The following is a 14,816-nucleotide window of genomic DNA, read 5'->3' on the forward strand; positions in this document are numbered from 1 at the left end:
CATGCAAGGTGCAATATTTTTGCATGGGATTTAGGGGGCTAGTTTTGATGGGAAATATGACAAACTGATGAGGGTAGACAGGATTGGCATTTATTTTTTTCCTTCTCTAGCACTTGGCCCCCACACTGTAACAGTTAAGAATTAAGAGAGAGAGAGAGAGAGAAGCCTTTTTGTTACTTGGTTTTTTAATAACATTCTCATTCTGTGAATTTGATTTGGGATGCAAACAACAGTTTTAGAGGGCTGGGGTCTCTTCTCACACCAATGCAGGTCATGAATAACTGCTCTGAAATCCATGGAGTTACACCTGTGGGAAGATTAGTGCAAGTGAGACAAGAATCAGGTTCCACATTACATTTTGATTAAAAAACAAAACAAAACCTAGAACAGTATAAAATTAACATGGCCCACATTAAACAAATTAAAAAGTAGCTAACTGATAGGTCTCAAAATGTCATTGTAAACAGGGAATTGTCAGCAAGCGGGTGGTGTATTTCCAGTAGGAATTGGTTCTTGGTTCTTTAATATTTTTATCAATGATCTGGAAGAAAACATCAAGTCATCCCTAATAAAGTTTGCAGATCACACAAATTGGGGGAGTGGTAAATAATGAAGGAAACAGGTCCCTAATTCAGAGAGATCTGGATTGCTTGGTAAACTGGGCACAAGCAAACAATATATATTGTAATCAGGTACATCTAGGAACAAAGAATGTAGGCCATACTTACAAGATGGGGGACTCTATCCTCGGAAGCTGTAGCTCTGAAAATAAATTTGTAGGTTGTGGCAAATGATCAGCTGAACATAAGCTCCCAATGTGGTGACGAGGCCAAAAAAGCTAATACGATCCTGGGATGCATAAACAGGGGAATCTGGAGTAGGAGTAGAGGTTACTTGACCTTTGTATTTAGCACTGATGTGACCGCTGCTGGAATATTGTGTCCAGTTGTGGTGACCACAATGCAAGAAGGATGTTGATAAATTGGAGAGGGTTCAGAGAAGAGCCACGAGACTGATTAAAGGATTAGAAAACATGCCTTAGATTGAGCTCCTTGAATCTGTCGCTGTATTTAGCTTAACAAAGAGAAGGTGGAGGGGTGACTTGATTACAGTCTGTAAGTATCTAGATAGGGAACAAATCTTGCAAGGACAGGTATAACATGATCCAATGGCTGGATGTTGAAGCTAGACAAATTCAGCCTGGAAATAAGAGGTAAATTTTCAATGATGAGAGTAATGAATCATTGGAACAATTCATTAAGGGCCCTGGTGGATTCTCCATCACCAACAATTTTAAAATCAAGATTAGATTTTTTTTCCCCCTAAAATCTATGCTCTAGGAATTATTTTGGAGAAGTTCTATGGTCTGTGTAACACAGAAGGTTAGACTATATGGTCACAATGGTACCTTCTGGCCTTGGAAAATAAGAATTTGAATTTATAGTAACTTGAGAGTAGAAGGATGATCTAGTGGTTAAGGCTTTATCCTGGGGCTTCATGCTTCCCTGTCCTCGTTTATTTGGAAATATTCCATTATAGTGTAAGTTCTCTAGTGCTGGGACCATCTCTGTTACTGTGTGTGTGCTGCCGTACCTACCACAATGGGCCCCTGATGCTGACTGGGGACTCTGGCCGCTAATGGCATAAGAATAATAATTATTTAACACACACTAAATTCTATGAAGGAAGATGCTGGCTCTCTTTATTCTTTAAATTCTAGCTGCCCCGTGGATATATTTAAATTGATTTCAGTGTAACTCTATGTAGCTGGGCCTTAGCTCTCTGCACTAGTGGATCTCAGTGCCTAATCAGGGCCCTTAGCTGAAGACCCAAGGCCTGTTAATCACAGCAGTGTGTGCCCCAGGGTGGAAGACATACTATTATGTTTTATAGCCCAAATTCGGTTTAATCAAGCAATGCATTGATGGGGATGTAAATGAAAAATTGCAAAGAAATGAAATGTGCTGGCAGTTCTCTTTAACTGCAAAGTTTTAATTGCATCTTTATTTTCATGTGTTTGAACACGCTGATGTTTGTTTATTTCTACATAGTCCCCTGTGCAAGCGGGTCGGTTCACTGTGGGAGAAAATTCTCAAGACTGTCTTTCAAATAAAATATCTTTGATAAGCCATTATCTAAATATAGTGGTGACATTAAGATCCACAACAAGCAATTTCTGTCTTTATATTTAACTTGTATTTGAAAAAATGAGGCTGTATACACTTAACAGTTAGTGTGTCAATTCTTCTGCATCCGTTACACTAAGGCAAAGCAAAGCAGAATGACTGAGGCAAATCCAACCTCCCAACATCTTGTGTGGGTGCACAAGGCTCAAAAGCAATAGAACTGCCTGCAGGAGGACAGATCTTGGAGGCTTTTCCAGGTGCTCTTTGCACCCCCAGTGAGCCCCATGTTCTGCAGCTGTTCTTACCGTGGAGGACGTTAGAGTGGGGCAGGGGAAAGATGGGAGGTCAGGCAAATGGGTAAACACACTATGTGAATCCACTGGCCGAAATGCCCAGCTAATGACTGTTTCAGACCCAGTCTATTGGGTGAACAAAATTCAGGAGTGTTCAAATTCCTGGTCCTGGTTTGACCCAATTTGGAGTTCTGGCTCACACCCAAATCTAGACAAGACCACCAGGTTTGTGTGAATTTGGCTCAGCTCTCTAAATGATTTCAGGTTCACTCAAAACTGGGCCCAGGTTTGGGAGCCTTTTGGATGAACCTGGTGTGAGCTTCAAGGTCGTAGCAAAATATGAAGCCTGATGAGATGATTGTGTTTGGGTTTAGCTGCTAATCTTTTTGCGTTGCTTTGATTGCAAGGAGGGGAGCTGGTGGATGTACTGAAGGTCAGTAGGGACTGGTCTATCGGAGCCTATTGGATCACAACAGTAGCAGTGGGTAGGGGTGGTACTATTGTAGCAATTGTACTAGGACTGTCTCTGTCTTCTAATTGTGCAAGACTCCACAAGTGAAATCCTGTCCTGAGCTAAGTCAATGGCAAATCTCCCATTGACTTGAATGGGGCCAGGATTTCTCAGGGGGGCAAAGTGCAGGGCGTGTTTCCCGAACTACTTCTCCTGCTCAAGTTGCATTTAAGGAAGAGTGAAGATTCAAGTCTCTTGACTTACTTTAATGTTGTTTTTCCAGCTCTAGTTGAGACTTGTGCGTAATACGTGATCTGAAGGAAAACTCACGAGAACAAGAACCCACTGAAGTCTAGCCAAGATCTACATAATATGAAATCATGTAGCAAGGGCTTTAATTCTCCCTCCATTCTGATGACACTTGATTTTTCTTTCCCTCTCACACACACATGAATCAGCCTGTGCAATATGGAGAATAAATTGTTAACTGAAATCTGAGCAGGATCTTCAAAAAGACGGATGGCAAAAAAACAAAACTGAATTTTAAATCCTTTGCCGCACGCCTGCATTCGATACCCTTCCACATAGCTGTGTGACTGCAGGATAGCTGGCAGTGTGGTTAGAGTAGCTTTCTGTCCCCATTCTCCTAATGATCTAATATTTCAAGGTCAAGGCACGAGGTCCACTTATGCAGCCCTATGACTTGGGGGTAGAATAATCAAACCAGAGGTAATTCTGTGAACACAGATGGGATGGTGACACTGTGGCTTTTTGTTGTAGAGCAGGCTGTCTTAATGAGTGCATGAGCCAGCAATCATCTTAAATCAAATCTGATTCCCTTGTGTAGTTCTGCTACCTTTTCAAAGGGTTATTAGTTTGGAAGCACTTTAGGGGGTACATCCCTGCACTAAATCTGTAGCTGCCTTAATTATGCCTGTGACAACAAACACACAAAAAAAGACAAAGCACTTTTGATTTTCATTTGCTATCTGCCGCGATGCAGTTGTTTTCTCATCCAATTAATTCCACTAGGTTTTTAATTGAAGTGGCATTTGACATAAATATTAATCAGCTGCAAAGAAATACAAAGGGTCAGGGGTCACTCCAAATGGAGGGATGATATGTTGTCTTTTGTTTTGGTGGGTACTCTGGTTTACCTTTCCTTTCGCCACGTCACAGATTCCTCAGACTGGAGGAGAGGCTTGATGTGGTGAGCTTCAGAATTAAAAAAAAACAAAGCTGTATATCGTGGTTCAGATTTTAATACTGATACTTGGAAACCTGATACCACAAAAATGTTTAGTTAATTAACTGTCTTGTAATGCCGGTTAGTGGGAGAAGGGGAGGACTCAGCAGCTTGTGACCAAGCAATAGTTCCTGGCCCACTCCCTTTGTTCAGCACCAGCGATCCATAGACTGCTATACGAGATCCACTGCTTTGGAGAGGAAGGCTGGGCCAGTGGGCTAGGAACCTAGTTTAGGATTTTAGGGACTTGACCCTCAAGTCTTCCTTCTGCCATGGACTTCCTGTGTGACATTGGGCAAGCTGCTTAGTGTCTCTGTGCCTCAGTGGGGATAATAGAACCTCACAGGAGTATTGTGAGGATAAATACACTGAAGATTATGTGGTGTTCGGATACCATGGTAATTGGGGCTGTACAAGTATCTTAGAGAGGGAAGATTCAAAGGTGTCATTCACGGGAAGCACTTAGCTCGTATAACTCACTTTCCGCTGGCTCACTGCTCAAACCTGGAGCTATGTCAGCTCTCAGGAGTTTTGCTTCAGTGGGTTTCCTGCAAACACTTGATTTGGTTCCAGGCTGTAGGGGTTGGGTTTGACACCCCAACCCTGAACATGGCTTATGGCTTTGGTGCGTGAAATGACAGTTTCACAAACTGAGAATTCAGGATTTGGCCGGGAGGGTGGATTAGGGTCATTTCATTGTGAAAAGCTGTTTTTCCTGTATGGAATTGGCAATGCAGTGGGGTTGGTCTTTGTGTGTGTCTCTGAATGCAATGTGTGAATATTAACAAATATATCAGTTTTGGTATTTAACATTACAGCTGTGTGAAATGCTGCCATTTGAGTCAAGCCAGAACTCCAAGCTAAACTCAAGCAGAATGCAGATAATGCAAAGTTCACATGGCTTCATCATAAGACCGGAAAGCTCCTGGGCTCCCCAAGAGCACACAGAGAAGAAGTTTTTTCAAAACTTTCGCACAGCTTCATTGCAGCCTGAGAGCCAGACTCTCCTCTTCAAATTGGCTTCTCTACAGTACATCATGCGAGTGGCCAGAGGATCTGGAATCTGGCCATAGGTGGCTAGCTGAGAATTCCTCAGGCAGGGGAAGGTCTCAGCTGGTATATAACTAGCAGAGGTAGCTCCTGCCTCAGTTCTTGCTGCAGATGGAAAGGGGTATATCAAAGGTGGAAAGGACTGAGGAGGTGGTGTGGCAGAGCACAGCACAGTACAGCTCCATGCCTCCAATTCTCAGCTGGGAAGTTGTCCTTCAGGAGCAACTAGGCTCCTCGGTCTTTTCCTTCTGGCCCATTCCTAGGAAAGGGGAACTGAAACTGCTACAAAATCTGTTGCTAATGCAGGGCCTATGGCTTTAGACTTAGCTCTTGCTTTTGAACAGAAGATGGACAGAAAATGCAATCACAGTAAATATGAAATAGCCTGTAGTAATGGACTCATCATTTGGAGGGATCAACCCATCCATTCATTGTCAAGAGGGTGGGGGTGGTGAAAATGATACATCAGGTACAAATTGGTCAGAAAACAGAGGTGCCGTGAGAGGGTGCAAGGGACAATCTGACGTACCTTGTGTGGTGTTCCTTACTTCCTCCAACAAGGTGTTTGACAAAGATCTGCTTCGTTTAGTCTCTCAGTTCCAGCTGCCTCTGAATTACATAGCTTGAGTGGCTGAAAGCTGAGGTTCTCTGCAACTTGCATCACTGTGGTTTTCTCTTGGACTAAATTCAGCCCCATTTTTTAAGTGAAAGGAACTTGTATTGACTACAGTGGGAGCTACCGCTGCTCATGGCAATGAAGAATTCACCTGTGGGAGTGTTGGGGTATAGTTCACTTCATCGGATGCATCCGATGAAGTGAGCTGTAGCTCATGAAAGCTCATGCTCAAATAAATTGGTTAGTCTCTAAGGTGCCACAAGTCCCCCTTTTCTTTTTGCGAATACAGACTAACACGGCTGCTACTCTGAAACTTGGGGTATAGTGCACATAAATTGAATTAAGGGTGTTCTGTCTTCTCTTATAACTTTCTGTGAGTGGCTTTTTTTGCTTCCCCCTCCATCAGTTCCCTCAGCAGCATTGCCAACTCTTGCAATATTTACTGCTTTTCTTTAAGCTGCAGCACCTGGAGCTAGGAATCTCAGCTTTCATTTAAAAAAAACAAAAGTGTGTAGTCCTTCTGGCTGTGGGGAAAAGCTTGACAGTGGGAACAGAGTATAGCCGAAAGGCTCAGAAACCAAGCAAGAAAATAACCCAACAATTTTCTTTGTCTCTCTAGATTTTTTTTTTTTTTTTTTTTTACCTGATACCATGATTTTTGGGGTCCTGACTGTTTGGGGTTGGTAATATTGTTCACTATGGAAATCTCGCTCAGTTCTGTTGCAACTAGCTGCCAAATCGGTGCTAGCTCCGCTAATAAACCGGGAATGTTGTGGGTGCAGAGAATGACCTCTCTAACCTCCCATCGCAAAGGTCTCTGATGTTGTCTCCCATACAACACGTCCTGGTCCTCTCTAGGAACTGAATGACCAAAAGTTTTATGGTTTTAACTTAAAAGTGTAATGTGCGCCCTACATGCAGCTTAAACCACTGTATTGCTGTTGAATGTGGCACACTGAGTCTCTCTCCTCAAGCAGACAATGAGAGCGCTAGGTAGCTTCAGAACCCACGTTCCCTGCCTCTCAGGCAAGTAACACTAATTAGAGTGAGGTGTAATAGCAGAAAAGACATTATATTTGAGATTTCAGGAAATCTCCAGGTGCCTTACAAAGGAGAGCAGTACCATTATACCCATTTTACAGACGGAAACTGAGGCACAAGAAGCGGCTACGGCTTGCCCCAGATTACCCAGCAGCCAGTGGCAGAGCCAGGAATAAACCCAGGTCTCCTGAGTCCCAGTCCAGTTCACTGTCCATTAGTCCACACTGCTTCCCTCTCTTTTATTACAGTGATGAATTTGAACCATGTGAGACATTGATTATAGTTGGATGTTTGCATTTTGGGGCTTGTCAACCCCCCTCCCACTACCCGTAAATCTGTACGCTCATAGCATGGTCCCATCAAGCCATGGCTAGTCACATAGCATAAACCACAATGGGAGAGGGTAGAGGAAAGAAAAGGGATTCAATTCACTCTTGAAGTGGAAGGAATTCAGAGGAAGCTGAGGGAGTTCAGAGCTATTTGCCTTCCTTCAGGCACACTATCAGCCATTGTATAAGCTTCAAAACAAACCTCCTCCAACATGACAGCCCTTTGAATGCCGCAGCGGTGGAGAATTAGGCTGTGACGGGCGAGGGGGGGGGTCATTTTTAACATTCTTGCATTGTAGGCTGGATAAAAGCTTTGAACTGCTGCGGGATGACAGACGTTCCAAGTACTTTAACTTGGGAACCCTATCCATCGTCTGTCAGTGCGCAATAATCACCTTTCGGGACATTAAAATGGGAACGGCATCGCAGTTACAGAAATTAAGCCATGATATGATGGAGCTTGTCAGCTACTAATCTCTTTTCTAAATATATACATGTTTCTTGTCTCCTTGTATTAAATCATGCTGTAAAAATATTTAGCTATTAAATAAAATAGGATATGACTATAATCAGTAAAGCACTAGAGATTCTTCCCTTCTCCCCCTCTGGATAGGGAACAAAGCTTCCCACCACATCACTGCGAAGTTCAGTGATCATTCCAAGTAGATGTGGGTAATCTACTGAGTTGTTAGGGCTGTTGGAGGCTTTGTGTTAAGCCCAGCTACACGAGGCATTGGGGTTAATGAGTTAAGTTCAGGTCAGAGCTGCAGAGAGCTGTTTACCCAAGATTCTAAACTCCGGCTCATGAGTCCCCACGGGCTGCCTTGGAAAAGCTTATGAACTCACTGCTATTTGCTTAATAAGGTCAGAATGGAAAGCAAAGCTCCAGAGGAACCAATGGCTTTTATTCTTAGGAAAACACACAGCCTTTGTAAGGAGAGGCAGGATGGTCCATTGGCTAGAGCACTGGGCTGGGACTCAGGAGACCTGCGTGCCATTCCTGACTCTGCCACTCAAATGCTGTTAAATATGACAAATCACTTCACCGTTCCCCGCCAATCTTTCACCCGTCTTCTGTCTTGTCTGTTTAGTGGAGTTCTTATTTGGACAGGTTTGTTGTCTCTTGCCATGTGTTTGTATTGTGCCGAGCGCAGTGGGGTCCCAATCTCAGTTTAGTCTGTAGACACTAACCTAATACAGATAATTAATACAGAGTAAATTTGTCTAGCTTATTCACAACTTATTGATCAGATGTAATGTGTTGTAGCATCTCCTTAGTGGAAGGTCACATATGGTAGCTAGTGAGCTATAGTACACAGAAGTAAAAGCAGGTATAAAGTATTTATCATCGTGATAAATCACTAATATATTTGGTTACATGTTTCTTCTCCCCTAGGATCCTCTGCTTTCCCCTTTTTTCCCCATTGCTTTCAAAGGCCACATGTCAAGACACATTTTCCTCCCCCTCTGAAGACACTGAACCTCCTGGCTGGCATAAAATATGCAGCATAAGTTATTAAAGAATGTTACAGTCACTGAATTGAGCAATCATTAAATAAATACAACTAAATAATGTATAAAAAACCCTGAAAGTAAGTGCTTCCCGTTTTTACTTACTCTGCCCAGTAAGAATGTCTGTGCTCTCTCCTTTTCCTTTTCCTGCTTTCCTGCTTTCCTGCGAGATAGACTGAACTCGAAAGCCTCTCCATAGTTGATCAGAATGCCTGTGAGAGGCTTAACAGATACATTGCCTCAGCAATTTCTTGTTCAGCAGCTTGTTTACATTTAGCACTTTGGCTTAAAAGATTCCAAATTGAAAACACTGTGAAACGTAATTCAAATAATCTATTATTCAGTGTTTACTTACTTCTTGCAAGTCTTCAAGGGGCGCTTACAGCCTACCAAGAATTAATCAAATAATTAATTCTAGGAAATCAGTGGTTCAGTTAGAATACAAGGGGGCTGTATTTTCAAGAGCTCATTTAGGCACCAAAATAAGGCCCTGATACCAGAAAGGTGCGTGCACATACTTAGCTGTGCCCATTGCATGCAGTGGCACTATACCCAGTCCGTGAAGTTAAGCACATGCCAAGGTTATTTAGAATCAGGGCCTATGTGACCAAACTTCCCAGAAGCTCAGCATGTTGAGTACTGAGTTCTTTAGGCCATCTCCTCCTTATTTAGGTGATAAAATGGGATCTGAGCTTTTTTTTCCCCAGGAAATCCAGTGCTAACTTTGGATGCCGAGCAGCCTGTTGTTTGCTCATTGACCCCTGGAATGCAGAGTCCAGTGTGTCTCCTGGCGGATCCCAGGGACACTCTGTTGTTTGGGCTCTGTATCACTCGCTGATCCCCTGGGACAGTACGCCTATAAGTGAGCACTTGAAAATTTGGCCTTAAGTGACTGGTTTATAAGGAACCATGGATGCATTCTGCAGAGTTCCCAGAATGGCTTCAAATACATAGTTTGGGGTTTTGGTTAAATGTGTTGCATTGTAGTGTTTTGAAAATGAAGGAAAGCTAGCCCATGGTCAAGCAAGGAATAATGTAAGCTTCAATACACCTCTTTGCCAGCACACTTTATCTCTCTGACCTGCAAAGAACACAAAACAAAACCTGACAGCTGTGGTGAGGACTATTGTCGTTTTGAAGGTGTTCACTGGAATGGAGCCTGGTTCTGAGTCCAACAAACTCATTACACATTTAAGCCTGAAATATGTCTGTAGAAGTTAAAGGCCAGTGCAATGACATGCTCTATCACGCAAAAAGAACAGGAGTACTTGTGGCACCTTAGAGACTAACAAATTTATTTGAGCATAAGCTTTGCATCCGATGAAGTGAGCTGTAGCTAACGAAAGCTTATGCTCAAATAAATTTGTTAGTCTCTAAGGTGCCACAAGTCCTCCTTTTCTTTTTGCGGATACAGACTAACACGGCTCCTACTCTGAAACCATGCTCTATCATTTAACTCTCAAGCTATTGGAAATGATTCTGAACTATGGCCACTTAGCACTGGAATAAGTATTAGCATAGCAATATGGTTGTAGCAAATTAACAAACAACCCCTAAAATCCTTAGATAAGATGGCCAAGTCCTGCACTTCCTGTTGGGGAGGAAGTGAATCGGTTTTTCAATAATAAACATGTTTTTAAAGTGGCTAGAAGGAGGTGGTTCCTATTCTTTACTTTTTCTCCGTTCTCCCCATTTTTTATTTTCTCACCAGCTCATGCCCACCAGTAGGGTCATGCTGCCCCCTCCCCCAGTTCTCTGAACCCTGGGCCACTTCGGCATGATCCAGATTTTGCTGTTAGCTCCTGTCTCAATAATGAGTCAACCAAAACCCTGGACTGGAACGCCCTGACCTCTGAGGATTCAGCCAAATCCAGGTCCAAACTTTACGCTTCACTGGCCTGTCTCTCATATAACTGACTCTTTCTCGTTCAGCTTTTCCCCTCAATTGTCTCCTTTTTTTCAGTGCGTTCAAAACTAGGTGCTACAGATTTAATTATGCTTGCCTTCACTCTATTTGTGCTGGCACACTCAGTCTCCCCTATAGCTGATAGTCTGTCAGCCAGACAAAGAGCTTAGGCTGGCTGATGTTCAGCGTATTATTCTTCCAACCCATGTCAGCAGACAGCTTGTTATCTTAAGGGGCAGGGAGCTTTTGTAGCAAAGTATCAAAAATTAGGTCAACAATTTAATACGAGTTCCTTACATTTCATGATAAAATGGCCCATTAAGGGCCATGAAAGCACCATAAAACCCTGGACAGAGAAGTAATCATTAGAATACTTCCCATTCCTCTTTTAATGTACTGAATTTTTTTTTCTTTCCAATTCAGCCCCATCTAGAGCCAGTAAGCGTATGGGGAAATAAAAGAAATCTAATTCGTTACAGTAAAAAAATACATTAAAAAATGTCCAGAGATCTGATGGAGAAGGGAAATATTGTGGAAATACAGTGAAGGACTCATTGAAGTGAAGTTGAACTGGAGGGCACACATATGCTGGGATTTTTAAAAGAGGAAAAAGGAATTTCAGTAGGATTTAGGCACCAAACTCTGTTAGGTTCCTTTGGGGGAAAAACTCATCCATTAGGGGCCTGATTCCAAACCCACTGAAATAGGTGGAAGTTTTCCCATTGACTTAGTAGACTTTGGATCAGACCTTAAATTAGCTGGAGCATGTGTGTGATTATTGATGTGTTAATGTGAGTTATTTGTATTGTGGTAGCACCTCGGAGCCCCAGTCACAGACCTCATTGTGCTAGGCTCTGTACAAACTGAACAAAAAGATGGTCTCTGCCCCCCAAAAGGTTGTAGTCTACGTGTGACCGAATGCACCTCTGTATTCACACCCCCTACACACCATTGTAATAATATTTCTACAAAATACGCCTGGTGAGGTATCACTTGAAATCTAATAACTTGGTGGTCAATAATATCCTGGTGAAATATATGTAGCAACATTATATGTAAAGCTATGAACATAAACTGAAATCATGACTGAGTTATGTTTTCCAGACAAGACTGGGAAGTGGGTAACGCTGTTTCTCAAAAACTAAGGACAAGTTGGTGCCTCTAGCCAGGTGTCATCAAAGCTGATGGGCAATCACCTATCCTTTCAATTGGCCATTCTTTGGCAAGGAAGAGGACAAGAATAAACAGATCTGCCTCTTAACAGCCAACAGCATGGGACCTCTATCACCACCAGACTCCTTGTCTCTGTCCTCGCAGTGGGAATGAATTTTATCTGGGGGAAGGGGTATGCACAGGAATAAAAATGTGGCCATTTTTGGAGGGGCACTTTTGGTGCCCCCCATGGCCAGAGAAGCTGGCTCTCCCCTCCGTGGCTCTGGAGGACCTGGTTCTTCCATAACCCCCCGCGCCACCCCTAGGGCCAGTGGAGCTCAGTCTCCCTTGGCAGCCGGAGAAGCTGGATCTCCCCCTTCAGCTTCAGCCCCAGGGCTGGAGGAGCTGTCATCTCCACCCCAGCATGGGGCTGGAAGAGCTCGCTCTTCCGGCCCCGGCCAAGGAGAAGTTCTGTACCCCCAAAGATTGGGTGGCCATGCTGCTGCTTCCCCCTGCCCCCTTTGCGCTCACCCCTGCCTGGGGGTAACCCTCAGGAAAATGCATTTCAAGGGTGACTAAACTATAAAAATGAGGGGCAAAACACCCCAAGTTATCACTCCCTAGCTCTCTGTCTTTCACCTAAGAAAACAAATGAAACAACTGTTGTACTTTGGGAGCAGATCCTGGCCTGAGAGTTAGTTGGCAGTGTTATTGGGACCCAGTGGTAAGAATTTCACCTTAAACGAGACTTGGTTACTTTAGCAGTCTTAGGAAGCATTTTATCTTTATTTTTCTTGTGACCATTTCTGACTTTAATGCCTTCTACTTGTAGTCACTTAAAATCTATCTCTTTGTAGCTAAATAAACGTGTTTGATTCTTTAATCAAAATCTATCCAGTGTTGTGAACTGGATGGGGGAGGAATTGGAACTAAGTGTGTGTTGGGGGTTACCCTGCAAGTAGATACCAAGGCTGCTGGAAGCCAGTGTGTGGCTGGTGTGTTGGTGACAGGTTGCTGGGTCAGAGTTGCGGGACCAGGGCTGTGGCTATGCACAGACACTCAGGGTGTGACCTGCATGCTGTTTGGCTGCTTGTGAGGAGCCCAGTTTGGCAGCTATAGCAGCAAAGCATTGTGAGGCACCCAAGATTGCAGGGCAAGGGTGGCACAGCCCCTCACTGGTCTGGATTGCACCCCACAATGTCATAAAACAGATACATTATTTTATTCCGTGAACATCTCGTGTCCATCAATTTTGGATCATTTAAACTCTTCAAGCTCCTCAACACACTGGCGGGTGTTAAGAAAGTTCATGGATCCGAAACTCCTGGGAAACTCACCAAGGAACTGAAGCTAAACCCCATCTTAATTCTACCTATATAATCTTGTTTTCTGCATCATAAATGCTTGTTGTTGTTTTATGGATCTAGGGCCCCAGTCAATTATTTTTCACACTAGTAGAATGGAAGCATAAAATAATCGGCACTTCATGCTAAGCCTGAAATATTTGGCCTGCCCTCCCATTAGCTCATCATTGGAAACAAATGCAGGTGATCTCCTCCTCCAACATAAATATTTCTCAAATTCTAAATGGCTTGAAGGTGTTTGTTTCATCTCAGATGCACTTTTCATTTTCCACTTGATAAGGACAACTGAGTGATAGCACTTCTGCTGAATGTTATGGGAACCAAATAATAAATAAGAGGATAGAAGGTGCGGGGGACAGAAATATAGTCACAGATACCTGGCTTGACCCCTACCAGTGAATTAATGAGGAGCTCCATTAAGTGGAATGATGTGCCTGCAACAAAGAGTGTCACTGAGCATCTCAAATGCAGAGAGAGAGAGAGTAAAAACACAAAGAGGAAGTGCAGCAATGCCTAAATACCTTTTCAGATCTGGGCCTTGGTCACTTCTGAAAATGTTACTGTAAGTCACTTAGGAGCCTGCCACTTTTGAAAATGGGACTTAGAAGCCTAATCACTCCGGCACTTTGAAAATTTGACTCAAACTCTGTGTGCATCTGAGCAACCATCTTTTAAATGGGTCCAATAATACTTAACTAGCTCACAAGGTATCGCCAAGTTAAATTTTGTCTGTAAAGCACTTTAAGTGCAAGGTATTATTATTACCTACTGCAGCAAGCCTGCCAATAAGAGTTGTATAAAACTTTCACAGCTTCTCACAAGAGCCTTTATGCTATTTATTAAGTGAGGTTTTCTGTCACTTCATGCTCAGCTGAAATATTGTCCAGCAGGCTGGAGGACCCAATTATACCACCAACTTCAGCATTTGAATGATCCTTGTGTTTAGAGTAGAGGAGCTATTGAACCCTCTGAATATTCGATTTAAATATTTATCAGGAGCACTGATGATGAATGGTTCTACTGGCTTCTCAGTCCATTAATATAGAAAAACTATACAACAAAGCTAAGGGAAAAGAATCTCTAATTAGTACGTGTCTGCTTTAAGCATGTTAGTGTAGAGATGGAATTAAAATGAATATTTCCCATCCCTCAGAGGGAATTTTTATTAGTAAATGAACTGAACCTTTCACAGATCCTTCCAAATTTCATTCCACTAACTTCTTATTAGCAGCAGAATCTTTTAAGATATTTTAGGCAAAGGTAGAAGTCTTTGCTTTTTAAGTCACCTTGCATTAGGATTTTTTTTATCGGGGCAAAATCCTGCTGTCCCCTCACTAAATGAGGCAGAATTGCATGGGATAGGGCCATGTTGAGTGTAGTAAAACCTAAATACTGGTTTGAAAAAAAGCTGGACTCAAGTGACTTGCCCAGGGTCATTCATTGAGTTATTGGCATAGGAATAGCTCCAATGATTCCTAACAATCTGTCTAGCTACTGGACAACTGCTATAGCAGTTCTGCTGTTTCTTGGTAAAATAATAATAGACATTCTGCTTCTGCACGGCTAATTCTTTCATTTTAATGTAAGGCATTTATAGAGTGCCCTAAATTTATACTGGGTTTTACAAACACATGGAGTGTAGCGTGTTCCCTATGATAAAGTGCTTGTAATCCGAAAGGCCCCGCTCATACATTGTGATCCACACCATCCCAGGCCATGCCCACCTGGAT

The 14,816-nt window shown here is 42.8% G+C and overlaps 2 long non-coding RNA genes across 3 annotated transcripts in view; one reads left to right on the forward strand and one right to left on the reverse strand.

The window, feature by feature from the left end:
- LOC141999452 (uncharacterized) overlaps nucleotides 1-14,816 on the forward strand; it is an 87,540-nt gene that overhangs the window by 70,727 nt on the left and 1,997 nt on the right. The gene's annotated exons all lie outside the window — the stretch shown is intronic.
- On the reverse strand, nucleotides 172-8,948 carry LOC141999451 (uncharacterized). Its single transcript, XR_012642013.1, has 3 exons — nucleotides 8,770-8,948; nucleotides 5,696-5,933; nucleotides 172-307 (listed from the first exon to the last, which is right to left on the reverse strand). It is a non-coding gene; the product is annotated as an uncharacterized LOC141999451 (long non-coding RNA).

The sequence above is a fragment of the Natator depressus genome, chromosome 15 (genome assembly GCF_965152275.1).
Source record: "Natator depressus isolate rNatDep1 chromosome 15, rNatDep2.hap1, whole genome shotgun sequence".
In the NCBI taxonomy this organism is placed as follows: domain Eukaryota; kingdom Metazoa; phylum Chordata; order Testudines; family Cheloniidae; genus Natator; species Natator depressus.